The sequence below is a fragment of the Lonchura striata genome, chromosome 20 (assembly GCF_050655825.1).
Source record: "Lonchura striata isolate lonStrDom1 chromosome 20, ASM5065582v1, whole genome shotgun sequence".
In the NCBI taxonomy this organism is placed as follows: Eukaryota; Metazoa; Chordata; class Aves; order Passeriformes; family Estrildidae; genus Lonchura; species Lonchura striata.
The window spans coordinates 11,251,605-11,264,600 of NC_140722.1; the positions used below are offsets into that span (position 1 = coordinate 11,251,605).

The window sequence follows — 12,996 nt, forward strand, 5'->3', positions numbered from 1 at the left end:
AGCTGGAGCAGAGAAGAATAAAGCAATACCTTCTCTTTCAGAAGCAGCAAAAGAAAACCCTCTCACTTCAGGCTCCAGTGTGAGGAAGGAACATGTAGGTTTCACCTTGGTTCAAAGACTCTTTGAGTACTTGCCAGGAGTTTAGAGCACATAATAGTAAAAGGATATTAAAAAAAAAAAAAAGTAGTTTGCATATCTAACAAAGAGCACTAATTTTTTTTTCATTATCAGATGTTACATTCTTTTGATAATATGAAAAGATGCTGCAGAAATGATGACACAAGACACCATTCTGCTGAAAGATAACAATTTCCAAATAAATATATCTTAAGAAATGAGGCTTGAAGTTTGCATAGAAATTTAGATATTTTATAAAAGTGCATTACAACACAAAGGAGCTTTTTACAATGCTCGTATGAAAGGTTTAAAAAGAGATTAAAATTATGTCCTTGGAAGTCATATAGCCTTGTCAAGAAAAAAAAATCTACATTAACCCATGTAGGAAAGTTGTACTTTATCTCTATTTCAAAGGCTATAAAGAACCACTTTAATCAACCTACTTGACTTTGGGGACTTGCACATCTCACTGAAACTCACGAAATCTGGCATAGTGTGGTTGCCAGAACACAAAAGCCTTTAATCCGTAAACCGACACTCTTGTACATTCAAATCCTGATACTATCTCCTTGTTAGGAACAAAAATTGTGAATTTATCCAAAATGGGATCTCATCTCGTCTAAATGATGTAGCCTTTGCAACAGTGACCTTTAACAATGGTTATACCCAACAATGAAAGATTTTATGTCAGGAAACAGTGGAAACAATATACATTAAAATTCTGATCTGATAGCACAGCCCTTTATTTTTCAGTTTTAGACAAGGATCCTTTGAACATTTCATTTGCTCTCTTGTCTAACATACCTTTGTTTCTTGCCCACGGAATGAACAGCAGGAAAAGGTGGCTGATACTTTTCTGCAGACTACTTGATTGTCAGGTGTAATTAGCAATGCTCTCTTTAAAAGAGAGACATCGATTTTAAAACAGCTGGAACTGCCTACAAAGCCTCATTCTTAAAAAAAACCAACCCCTTATATACATACATTTATACAGCAGAGCATTTTTGAACAGATGCATCATGGCTCTAGAGTGCTTGACAGCCCTATGCTTCCCTTCAGCTGCAGAACCAAAGGCTGAAGTGACTTGCCTGTCTCCTGAGGCAGCTGCAGAACGGGCTGGAGCCATGCCCTGTGCTGGGGCAGAATGCTGAGAAAATCATTAATTCATGTGTTACTTGATAAATCCATCAGGTCAGCCTGGATTAGCCTATCGATCTCCCCCGTGCATTGTCACAGAGCCCTGTGATCCTCCTGAGCTGCTGGGCTGGGAAAAGCCCCGGGAAGATGGGCTGATCCCAGCACGGCGCTGAGCTCCACTGGGAGCCCAAACAGGTTTGTATGGGCTGGGCTGAAACAAGCCAAAAAAAAGCTTGGGAAGCTCCACCACCTCAAATAAACCACCATGGGGTTGGATACCCTGACCTGCCAAAGCAGTGCCCCCTGCATCCCCCACTGTCATTATTGGACAATAAATGAGTATACAGAACTTGGTAAGTTCAAAGGAGAAAAAGAGAGTGTTTTATCTGAGCATCTGGAATTTATAGAATTCTAACAATGACCATGGATTGGAGGATGGAATTGCCACCTCTCCAACCACACTGGTCTAAAGACCAATCAATTTCTCTCTACCTACAGATAAATATGTAAACGATTCTATTTTTACATGAAATTGTGTGGGAACTCTGACTCCCAAATACGCAAACATTATCAGAAGGCTGAAGAAGTTTTATGAGAACTTTAACACTTTCAAAAGAACTATAAAAGAAAACTTAACACTTAAAAATCAGGGCAACACCCCACCAAGGCACGGGGGGGCTTTCCAATGTACTTTTACTCTCTAAAATAATCAGCTCCCTAAAAAGAGGATGCAATCAATTCATTTGTTGGCATGTCAGGCCTTGCATTTCCTTCTCCTGAAAACTGCAAAGCAGCAAAACCCACGCTGCTTTGAACAAAAGTGAAAACAAGATTTTCCTGATTTACATGTAAACCAGAGCAGCAAAAATTGCAGGAGAGAGCTGAGCTCCTAAACAAGCAACAAGTACTCCACAGGTCTGGCTCTGTATCTCTTGGTGAAATATGTCTAGAAGGGGATGCTTCAATTCAGGCACCTGTAATAAAGTTTCATAAAGAAGAGCCTTAAGCTGATAAATCTGGTTTAGGATTTTCTTATTAACTGCCCATTCCCCATAATGAGTTTTTAATTTAATTTTTTCAGATTTTAAGGCATATGAAAGCTGCTCCTGTGCCTCTGGGATCTCAAGATGGGTATTTGGGAAAGGAAGAATTATGAGAGTACTGAAACTGATTTTTACATATGCTGTAATCCTGGTATTGAGATTTTTAACAAGTTTCCTGTGCAGCACAGCTCAGCCCATCTGTACACTGACTCCTGCTCAAACTTCCTCTGCACTGCAATTGGAATCTCTGTTATTTCCAGATTAGTCTCAGAATTAGCACACAGGGGGGTTTTGGGTTTTTTTAATGAATAAGTTGGAACTCCATCATCAGGCACTGGAAGACTCTCTGGTCTGGCCAAAAAAAAGGTTCCTGACTGGATGGAGCAATCTTGTAGGAGAAAGCCACTGAAGCAAGTGTTTTATTCTGAAAGTGTGGTTTATTCTGTGGTGTAAAGACATGATCTTCTGCACTGGTGCCACAAAGGCTGTTTTTTATGTCCTTACTGATGCTTAAAATATAATGGCAGTGTCTGCCAGAGGAGTGAGCACCTGCACTCACAGATTTGTGCCAGGATTCCCACAGGAAAGGATGGAGTGCCTAAAATCTCAGAATTACAGAATGGTTCGTGTTCGAAGGGACCTGTACAGGTCACCTAGCCCAACTCTGTGCCACCTTCACCCAGGTGAGAATCTGGCATTCTAGAGAAATGCCTGCCTGTTTACAGTAACTCAGAGCACAGAAGAGACTACATTAAATGCTGTGTAATTAATCAGCCTTGCCATGAAAAAGAGGTTCTTTCTTGCTGAAATTTTGTTTACAGCATTTGTGGTAGAATGGAGCAGAGGAATGTAGTGAGAATCACCGGGTCAAAGAAAAGATGGAGTTGTAAATTCAGGAAAGAGAAAACTATTATTTCTCCTTTTTTAAGTTTTTTCAGCAATTAGAACCTGTTATTGCACTATGCTGAAGAACTCTGCCACACTCAAAAAAACTTTGTGAAACCTTTCAACCATTCCCTGATTTTAACTGGCTTTTCTCTGTGTTGTGACCCTTTCTTCTACAACTGGGAAGCTTTAAGACATCCCGGACAGTTAGAAAGATTTGATAAGAGAAAACTCACAGCACTCCCAAATCCTTTGCTAAATCTCCCTTTTTCTTCCCCCACAGCATGTCACTAAAGATTTCATAAGTGAAATGTACTTAATGAAGTTCCCGATATATATCCTCTTAAAATGACAGCCCTCGGAAGCAACTGTTTTTAAAGCAAAAGAATATTGAAGAATTAAAAACCTGCCGACCCAAGGAAGTTAGCCAACCCCAGGAGGGGATTTATTTCAGTGCCTTCCAATAATGGGGTTACAGAATGTATTTAAATTTCTCAGCCTCACACCAATGCCTGAGATGCTGTGGTCTTTAGAGATAATGAAATAATCCAGCACAAATGGGTGTTTGCCTGGGACATCTGGCAGACACAGACATGGCAGGGCTGGGTGGACATCCAGCCTTACCACGATGCTGCTGGGTGTCTACAGTCAAACAACTGAAAGAGGCTCTCCAAAATTGAGAGGGTTGAGGGTGGAGGTCTGGGTTGAGGAAGACAATTAGGATATTTTGTATATAACCGAAAGCAGAAAGAGGCACAGAATCTACAAGAAACCATTCAAATTTGAGGAAATGCTACAGGTGGAAAGATGTCAGACAAGAAACGTGGGTAGATATGTGATATAGGAGCATCAGTGTCTGATTTCTCCTTGAAACTGTAGCCTGACACACCAGAGATGATGGGAACAGCCTCTGATCCCAACACTCAGATCTGGTGGCACAGCCCAGGGTGATTTCCATGCCAGCACAGCACAGAGTCACCAGGGCATTTCCCATTTCCCTCTGACAATTCCTCTGGCTCCAGAGATTCTGGCAGTGACACGTGGCCCTGTCACACCTCACTGCACACAGGCAGCTCACACCTGCCTGGAACCTCCTTCTCACTGGACAATTCCATGGAAAGCACGGGCTGGGGATGTGGTCTGTGGCTTCTCCCTCTGGATCCTGCACAGACTGAACAGGGGAGGAGAGGGAGGAGAGAAATCCCTGCTAAATGAGACATGGAACCAGGAGACAGCCCTGCCAGATGCTGCAATGACAAATGGGGGATGGTGAGCGATGGCTGATGGGTGCTGTCGTGGGCTGGGGGTTGTCTGTGCTTTGATAATATTCGATGGCATTTAATATTAATTCAAATTTTAAATGCAATTATTAATAGAATGATATTATTTTATTAATTATAATATTAACCCAGCTGCACAAACCAGCAGGCTAGAAAGGCAAATATCGGATCAATTGATGCGTCCCATCCATGCACTGTTGGGTTTTTCCACGGTGCTGGGGGTGGATGGGACACTCAGCCCGTGGGTGAGAGCTGCTGCAGCCCTGCCCAGGCAGCAGAACCTGCTGCTGGCTGCTCCAGGTGGAGAACATGCAGGAAGCACATGGAATCTCTGCTGCTCCTCCTGCCTCTGCCTCCCGTGAGGTGCTGCAGCTCCAGCTGACTGAATTTACACTCTCCAGCATGGAGAGGAGGTTGTATTATTCTTGGTTTTACACCAAGTACTACATGTGTTCAATCTGAGAGAGACCAACAGAGTATTTTTTATATCCTTCCCCCCCACTTTTTTTTTTTCCATAACAGAAAATTGAAATTTGTAATGAAACTATCGTTCCTGATTTTTTTTTTTTTTAATTGCTGGTCTTTGGCAATTTGAAACTCTGAGGTCTGAAAAATTCATTACCACTAACTTCCATCAAGGGTGTTCCTGAAACCAAAATTACTTAATCAACTCAATTTAGCTTCTTGTGTAGACCTAATTCAGAAAAACTTTATCTTCTTGAATTGTTATTGCAATTAATTTCCCCCTCTTTTTTTTTTCTGCAGCAGACGACATTTCAATAATTAGATATTCTATAAAAATGAGTTATTCATTCAGAAGAGCTTCACTTTTATATTTGATTAATCACATTACCACTGAGGTCTGGGTTTTGTCTCCAAGGAAAGTTTAATGACCTCATTTTAATCCTTCTTTTAACCACCAGGCAGGTATCAATGAAGAGAAATAAAATTATCTTCTTTTTTCTTTTTCTCTGCTTTATTTCACAATCTTGAGATTACATTTGATGCTTTTTCTGCATGACTGACCCATTTAGAAGGAAGAGTCGAGCTGATTCCAATTAGGTTCAGGGCAGAATCAGTCTAAACAGAGCCTTGAACTGTGCCTTAATAACTAATGCTCAGTGTAATGGAGAGGAACCAGAACTGCTTTACCACATGGCAGCCAGTTTAATGCTCTGTACATGATTAATTCAGTGATAATTTGAAAATGAATGTACTGAAAGGAAATACACAAAACAAAAGGCACTGTATATTTAAGTTTTGATTAATGGGGTATATTAGGAAGAGACTTCTATCACGGATATGACTTTTTTTTTTAAATCAATGCATATATACCCACACAATGTAATGGAATAACTCATATAAACCACAATTTATCTGTCACTAAAGACTTGGATATGATTGATGACTGTTTCCCTGGCATCAGCATCTATCTAGGCTTTGGATCCAGCAGTATGCACATCTATATTTGGTATTTATACATATACATCTCTGTATCTCTATCTGTTTTGCAGTCTCAAAGGTATCTTATCCTTTCTGTCATGTGTTACACTGGTGTTTAGGCATAACAGACATCACAGAGGAGGCTGATGCTTTCTTCATTAAGACATGAGGAATTATTGCTTTCTCATAAAGTGAGAAATATCGTTCATTTTAGATGAAAGGAGAGATAAAATAAAGAACAAAATTTGAGTATCCACAAGGGAGCAGAAAGTGTTTTTTGTGTTCCCTAGCACAGCACTGAAAGGGCCTCCAGGCTCTCGGAGATGCTGTGCCTGGGAAAGCCACGGTGCTCCCAGGAATCTGCACTTGGAGCTGGGATCACCTTCCCTCCCTCCCACAATGGAACTGTGGGCACCTCACTGCCTCAGCTCCACTGGACAGGCTTTGCACTCAGCTAGGGATCCATCTCCAAAGGTCAGTTTGACTCCAAAGGAGGATCAAGATGTAAATAATTTCCTAATCATGGTTAACCTGTGTGTCTGTGTCTCACTACGACACGAAGTAACTCACGTACGTGCATTGGGATCAAAAGAGTAAAAGGACCCAAAAGGAGGGAACTTTATTTCTGACTTTGTAATATATAGAATTCTAAAAGTGGTAGTGGATTGGAGGATGAAATTGCTACCTCTCTAACTACACTGGTCAAACTAACAGTCCATTAATTCTGTCTTCCCACAAAGAAGAATGTAAAACAATCATTATTTACATGACAGTGCGTGATAAATTCCAGTAGAAATATGTAAACATTAGAAGGCATAGAAAAATTTTAAAAGAACTTTAAAATTATTAAAAGAACAGGGTGACACGTCTACAGCTACAAAGCCCTGGAATAATTATTGTGGTGAGTTCAGCACAAGGCTGTAACAGGATGGAAAGAATGAATATTGTTTCTCCTGGTGTTTGCTACTGCTACCTCCTAACCTAACATTCTTAATCTAAATTCATTGTTCATGGCAAGGGTTGTCACCAGGACATGCAATGAGAGGCAGAAAGTCCATTTCAATTTATAAGCACTAGGGTCTTATTTAGGAAAACTAGACTGATTTGTAGTTTTTAAGACTTCATTGACTGTATATATAATGGAAATGCACACAGAATTAGGTAGATGCTGATATACCCAAATGCTACTGGGCATATCTGATTCACTTGAATATAATAATTTATTTCAGTTAGAGGTTGACAGTTCTGTAACAGCCCAGGCTTTGCTGGGTCGTTTGGCTGAGCCTCGTTTCAACTGGAAAATTGCAAGTGAACACAGTCATCTGGGAATTTCCATGAAAGCATAATTGATTTTTAGCAATAAAGGCTGTCTGCAGGACTGTACAGAACTCAGGGTTTGTCCTCAGCTGTAAAACAACGCAGCCCTGTACATTCCCTTACCACAGCACTGCTCCTTCCCCTTGCCAGCTCTGTGCAATCTTTAATCTTTTCCAGGGTCTAGGAACAGGGAGGAGGCAGATGGACAAATGCCAATGTCCTGAGAGATAGCAAGCTACCCACTTTCACTAGTTTTTCTTGGATCAACCTGTTAACATCTCTTTTTAGGAAGCCCTTGAAAGCATCCTGGTCCAATTTTCTGTCTGTAGGAAATCCCAGTGACATCCCACTCCTGCTGGGCTCTCCCTCCACAGTGTAAGATGAATTTGTAAAACATGAGCATGCATGTAAAAGGGATTTCTCATAACACTCCCATGTTCCCAATGCCTCTGGGTACATCTGCCTATAAATGTGTTTAGGAAACCCCAAGGCAGCCTGACGTGGATGCTGATTTCGGTTTCCTATTTTCCCATTAAATATAATTTCTCCAAAGCAGACCTATTTGCATCTTTGTATCCCAGTCACTTGGAAGTCACAATCTTTCAGCCCGAAGGAAGAGCTGAGGTTTTCCTGCTACTTCACTATTTTGAAACTCACCATTAAAAATGGAGCTCAGCAGGATCTGACTGAGGGGGCTGCGGCCCAGGCAAAGCACTCACCCCACTTGCAAAAAAATCACATTTTTACAGTTCACATCAGCTATTTCTGTGCAGTGCTGCTCTTGCATAGGTTGATGCACAGCTATATTCTCTTCTCAACAAACAGTGAATGTGAGAACACATTCAGAACAGGGAATACAATTTTAGGTTATGCTTGTTTGCTTTGTTTTCACAATTTTGGCAAGTTCACAGAGCAGGAGGCTAAGTGAGAGCTACACCATGGGCTGTGAAAAAGGAAACACTAATGCCCTTGTTTAAGGCACTTTAAGTGGATTACTATATCAAATTTGGGTCAGAAGAATGAAAACTGAGCAGAGTGTGGAGCACAGCAGGGTTAGCAAGACAACCAGGGAAGGGAAGCTGTAAAGCAGAAGGGGTTGGAGGATCTTGGCTTGTTTTGCTTCACAGAATGATGTACACCAGTAAATCACAAGGGAGAGAAAATGGGAAGGAAACTAGAAGAAACCAGAAGAACTATTTCTGGTCAAGGCAATGCCAGCAGGGCAGTGATGCTCCGAGAGCATCTTCACTCTCAAATTCCAGAGCACTTCTCAGAATGGGCTCATTAACATCTCCCATAGCACTCGAGGAGCCAGAACACCTGCACAGAGAAAAGTCAGACATTTTGGCAGTGTGGTGCCAAAACCAAGAAGCCCTTTTAATTTGGGTCTCCCTCTGTGTTCTTTTGTTCAGGAAGCACAGAGCTCTTCTCTGCAGATTCCAGCAGTGCCTGATCCAGCCCAGCACGAGCCAGGTTAACTCAGCCTCCCTGCAGCAGCCAGGGGTGAGCCTGCTCTGACAATATTAATTAAATAGGCCAGTTACAAACTGGCAAGAACTGCTTTTCCCAATGTGCTTGCAACAAGGACTTGCTCCTTCACTGATTAGCTGAGTCCATGCTGTAACCAGATTAACCTTGCCCAGAAACACGTCCCTCCTGCCCCAACACAGCCTCTCTGAATTCAGGTTACTCCACACCAGCAACTCTGCTTTGGGTTCAGCCAGTCTTTGGCCAGGTGACATTTCCCAGGCCAGCAAAAGCCAGCGCTGCCCTGTGAGTGGGAAGCATCCACCCATCCCCAGCAGTCCAGTCCTAAACCTTTGGAGCTGCTCCTAACTGGTGTCAGTGTCAGGATTAGCCAGCGAGGCAGGGAAGGGGATGCTGTCCTAGAGCTGCCTCTTTAAAACAGACTCCAGTGGATTCAGCTTTGGAAAAGGATGTTCTCAAAGCAGTGACAAAGGGCAAAATTTAAAGTAGCTTAAAATAAGACCTCCTAAGGCTCAGGAGCTTAAAGAACTTGAATATCCCAGTTTCTTTTTCTCCTTTCTTCCCCTCCAATATTTTTTTTTTTTTTTTAAGAGATTGATTGCCAGGCAGGTCTTCCCAAGAATCCACAAACTCAAGTAATCATGAGCACTTTAGCCCTGTGAAATAATATTTTCCTTACATGGGCTACTATAAAAACAAGTTCTGCACAGTAGGCAAATTTAAAATAACTTTTAATTAACATTTCAGACACAGAAGTCTGATCATGCAAATTCATCTGCGTCTCCTCTCTGTGCCTGATTGTTCCTGATTGAATACGATAAAAATAGACTTTGTATGAGTCAAGTGTAGGCATGGATTTCTTTCACTTCTCCTCCCCTCTGATTATGCATTTTCTTTGATAAAGTGGAAATCCTTGAATGGCTATTAACAGTATCATGGGTCAGACTGGAAGGGCAGCCTGCCTGAGAGGAGGTAAAGATTTCACTGGAATTAAAGGTGGTCCTCCTGTGAGCAAGAAAGATACTTCAGTCTTACATAAAGCTCACCTGAGACTATCCAGCATTGTTCTGTCTCAGCTGACTTTTAATCTCTGAAATACCAATTCTAATTTCACTGCATCCCCTGTATCTCAGTTGAGCATCTGACCAGAGCCTATGGATCCATATTAATCTGGAAAAACCACATCTCACTTGCACACAGGAGATAAATATTTGAAGGGAGACTGAGGAATTTCCCCATAATTAAGACGTGTCAGAAGACATGACCCTGTAAGTAATAAGGACTCTGGATAATGGAGGGCACAGTGATACCTTCATTTTACAACAGTAAGAGAGCCAGTTTTCCAGTAAAAATTCCTACAAAGCCTTTGTATCACAGTCCAGTTAAAATGTCAATATTTTACAACAGCTGGTGACTTGGCAGGTGCAAAAATCCACCAAAAATTCCACAGAAAAGAATGAGTCACAGAAAACTTGGGCATGGGGGATTAAAATACCTTTTTTCTATGGCATCTGACCCAGAGCCTGTGGGCATGGGCTGGTTGGGCACTTTGAGGAGTCAGTGCTACTTCTCTTTGGCTGAGTTTATTTATTTTTGCAAGAAACAATGTCACACGAAGAACACAACACTATATACAGGCTGAAGTCCCAGAAGAGCATTCCCTGGGTCACAGTCCTGCATTAAACCATTAAAAATGCCCCAAATAGCTGCCTTTGATGTTTACAGTGTTTCAGGGGATGCTCCACTTTAGTGGTTTCTCTCAGGAGACACTTCCCCACTGTTGGCTGCTCTCTGATGCTTTTCAGCTCGGGCACAGGTAGCACTGCAGATCAAGAAACCATTCACCATCACAAAGAAAGAGCTGGACAGGACCAGAGGAGGCCCCTGGTCCTCGCTGTGCCCGGTGCCTTGCAGGTAATCCTCATGAGTGCCAGGACTGGCCATGCTGATGAGACTGGCCTTAGAGCTAACAGCAGACTTGAGTTCCAAATTATTTCAACCAGAGACTCTGGTTTCCTTCCTCCCATGTAATTTCAGAACCCTTTGCTTGAGAAGGTGGGGCTCCTTCTTCTCCTGCCTTTCAGGGATGTGAAACCCACTGACATCAGTTTTCATGGAAGCACCCAGGAATTTTGGAGTTTTACCGAAGTGTCTTCATTTTGTACATTTAAGGATCTTCTCTGTCACTTTATTGGTCTTTTACCACTTCTCATCCAGCACTACACTTTGATGCCAGCCCATCTGGTATTTTGGATGGCCATTCACCAACACACCCCTGCTGGACGTGCCCTTCTGGCATTGCTGTGCTGTCTGAACTCGCACGTGGTCCACGCTCGCAGCCTCTCCCCCTGCCCTGTGCCTGGCTGCAGACGTGCCCTGACTCTCTTGACCATCACAGTGGATGCTTTCCTCTCTCCCATCCTGTTGTTAAATTTTACACAGCAACATTAATTCCTGCTGCTGAATACATGAGCTGTGACACCAGCATGGTGCAGTGTCCTCCTGAGCTACATTCCCATCCAGAAACGATTAAGTCTAAAACCACCCTGGCTGAATGACAGGTAATTTAAGAGCGCTATAGGGTGGGCCTTTGTATCTGTCTGGGATGAATACAGCTCCTGAGTTCCTCTCATCTGGCTGCTTGCCAAGAGCAAGCCACAGTTTCAGTTATTCAGTCTATTTTTGTTTTTACAGCAGCATCTCAATACAACTATTTAAAATAAAAATATACAATATCTCTCCAAACAGTCCGCAGACTTAAAAGAGACCCTGGGCTTTCTCACTCTCTGAGGAGCTATAGATTTCCTGGAAAGTGATTTTTGCTATTTTTTTTAGAGGTGTTAAAATGCAGATCAGACTATTTGAGGACAGAGAGGAGATTCAGCTTAGGCTTAAAGAAACTCATCAGCCTGATGCTGTTCCCTCTGCCAGTAAGAGAAAAAACATATTATACTTTCATACTCACATGAAATTCAGCCTGGCTATACCCAGGAGTATATCAAAGATATTTGTTTCTATAGAATCAGAAAGTATTATTGTAAAACACCCTTGGTTTTCAACTCTTTATAGTAAGTCCCATGTGCCACTGTGTAAAGCCCTTTGGCCCTTGCAAAACTCTTTCTTCAGTGATTGAAATTAGAGAAAATAATGGTACACATCAACTCTGCTTAGAGGAAGAGTAGCATTTTCTAATCCATTTAACACAATTCTGTGGGTAATTCTCTTGATGGCTTTTATTCCTTCCAGGTTTAATACACACTGAGACATTAAATACTCAGAATTCATCTGAAAGAAAATTTCCATTATCCCACCTTCCATCAGCTTTGAGAAGTGCTTTGCAAAGCCATTAAAATACACCACATCTGGAGGGGATGCTGTGCTGCAGAAGGCACCAATGTGCTGGTGCAAGTCACCCTGACCCAGCTCAGCCTGCTCCCCAAAACCTCACCTCCCGTCTTGCATTTGGGGACGAGGGCCCCACGACCTGGGTCATGTGAAGAACCTGTGCTGAAGTGACATGGCCACTAGATGTCATTCCTTTTTCACTCAAATGGAGGGCAGGGAAGCATCTACCTGGCAGAATAAAGTCCCCACGCACACCAGGGAGCGGTGGCAGTGCTGTGCTGCAAGGTCCCCCAGCCCCACAGACACAAACCCCCTTCCAGAGAGAATAATTCTGTCCAGGCAGGAGAAGGGACCACGCAGCCCAAGAGCTGTGCTGTATTTTTATGGCTCTCCATAACTGTACCATACTGAAGGAGATCTTTAACCACAACTTCACAGCAGAAAGATTGGAGCTGCATGATGGACACAGAGCACACGTGTGCTGTTACGTCCACTGGAGCAGCAGCACAGCCTGGGGATAGATGCCCAGACCCGAAAACATGTTGGGTGCCTGTTTTGCTGAGACTCAGCAGGAATTTAGTGCCTTTTTTTCTTCTTAGAACCTATGTCCAAGTCACTTTGGGAGAAAATGCTGTTTGGGAGCTGAGCATATCACAGCCCCAAGCCCAGCTCCCAGTGGGGATGGGGAGGAAGGAGCCAGACTCCAGAACTGACACAAATCCAGTTTGGGTCCACAGGGGCATAAACTGGGCTCTGCATGACTTCTTGAGTTCTGTGACATATCTGCAGTTCGTAAGAGTATAACTAAGGGGAAACTTTGGTCCTATGCTAATAAATATTTACAGACACTTTAGGATGGAATGAAAATTCAGAATAATATAAATAATAAAAACATTCCTCCAAGGATGTTCAGTGACTTGAGCACAAAGAAGCTAGATGTT

The 12,996-nt window shown here is 42.4% G+C and overlaps 1 protein-coding gene across 4 annotated transcripts in view; it reads right to left on the bottom strand.

Annotated features, from left to right (window-relative positions):
- CDH4 (cadherin 4) overlaps positions 1 to 12,996 on the bottom strand; it is a 421,918-nt gene that overhangs the window by 32,902 nt on the left and 376,020 nt on the right. The window lies entirely within an intron of this gene.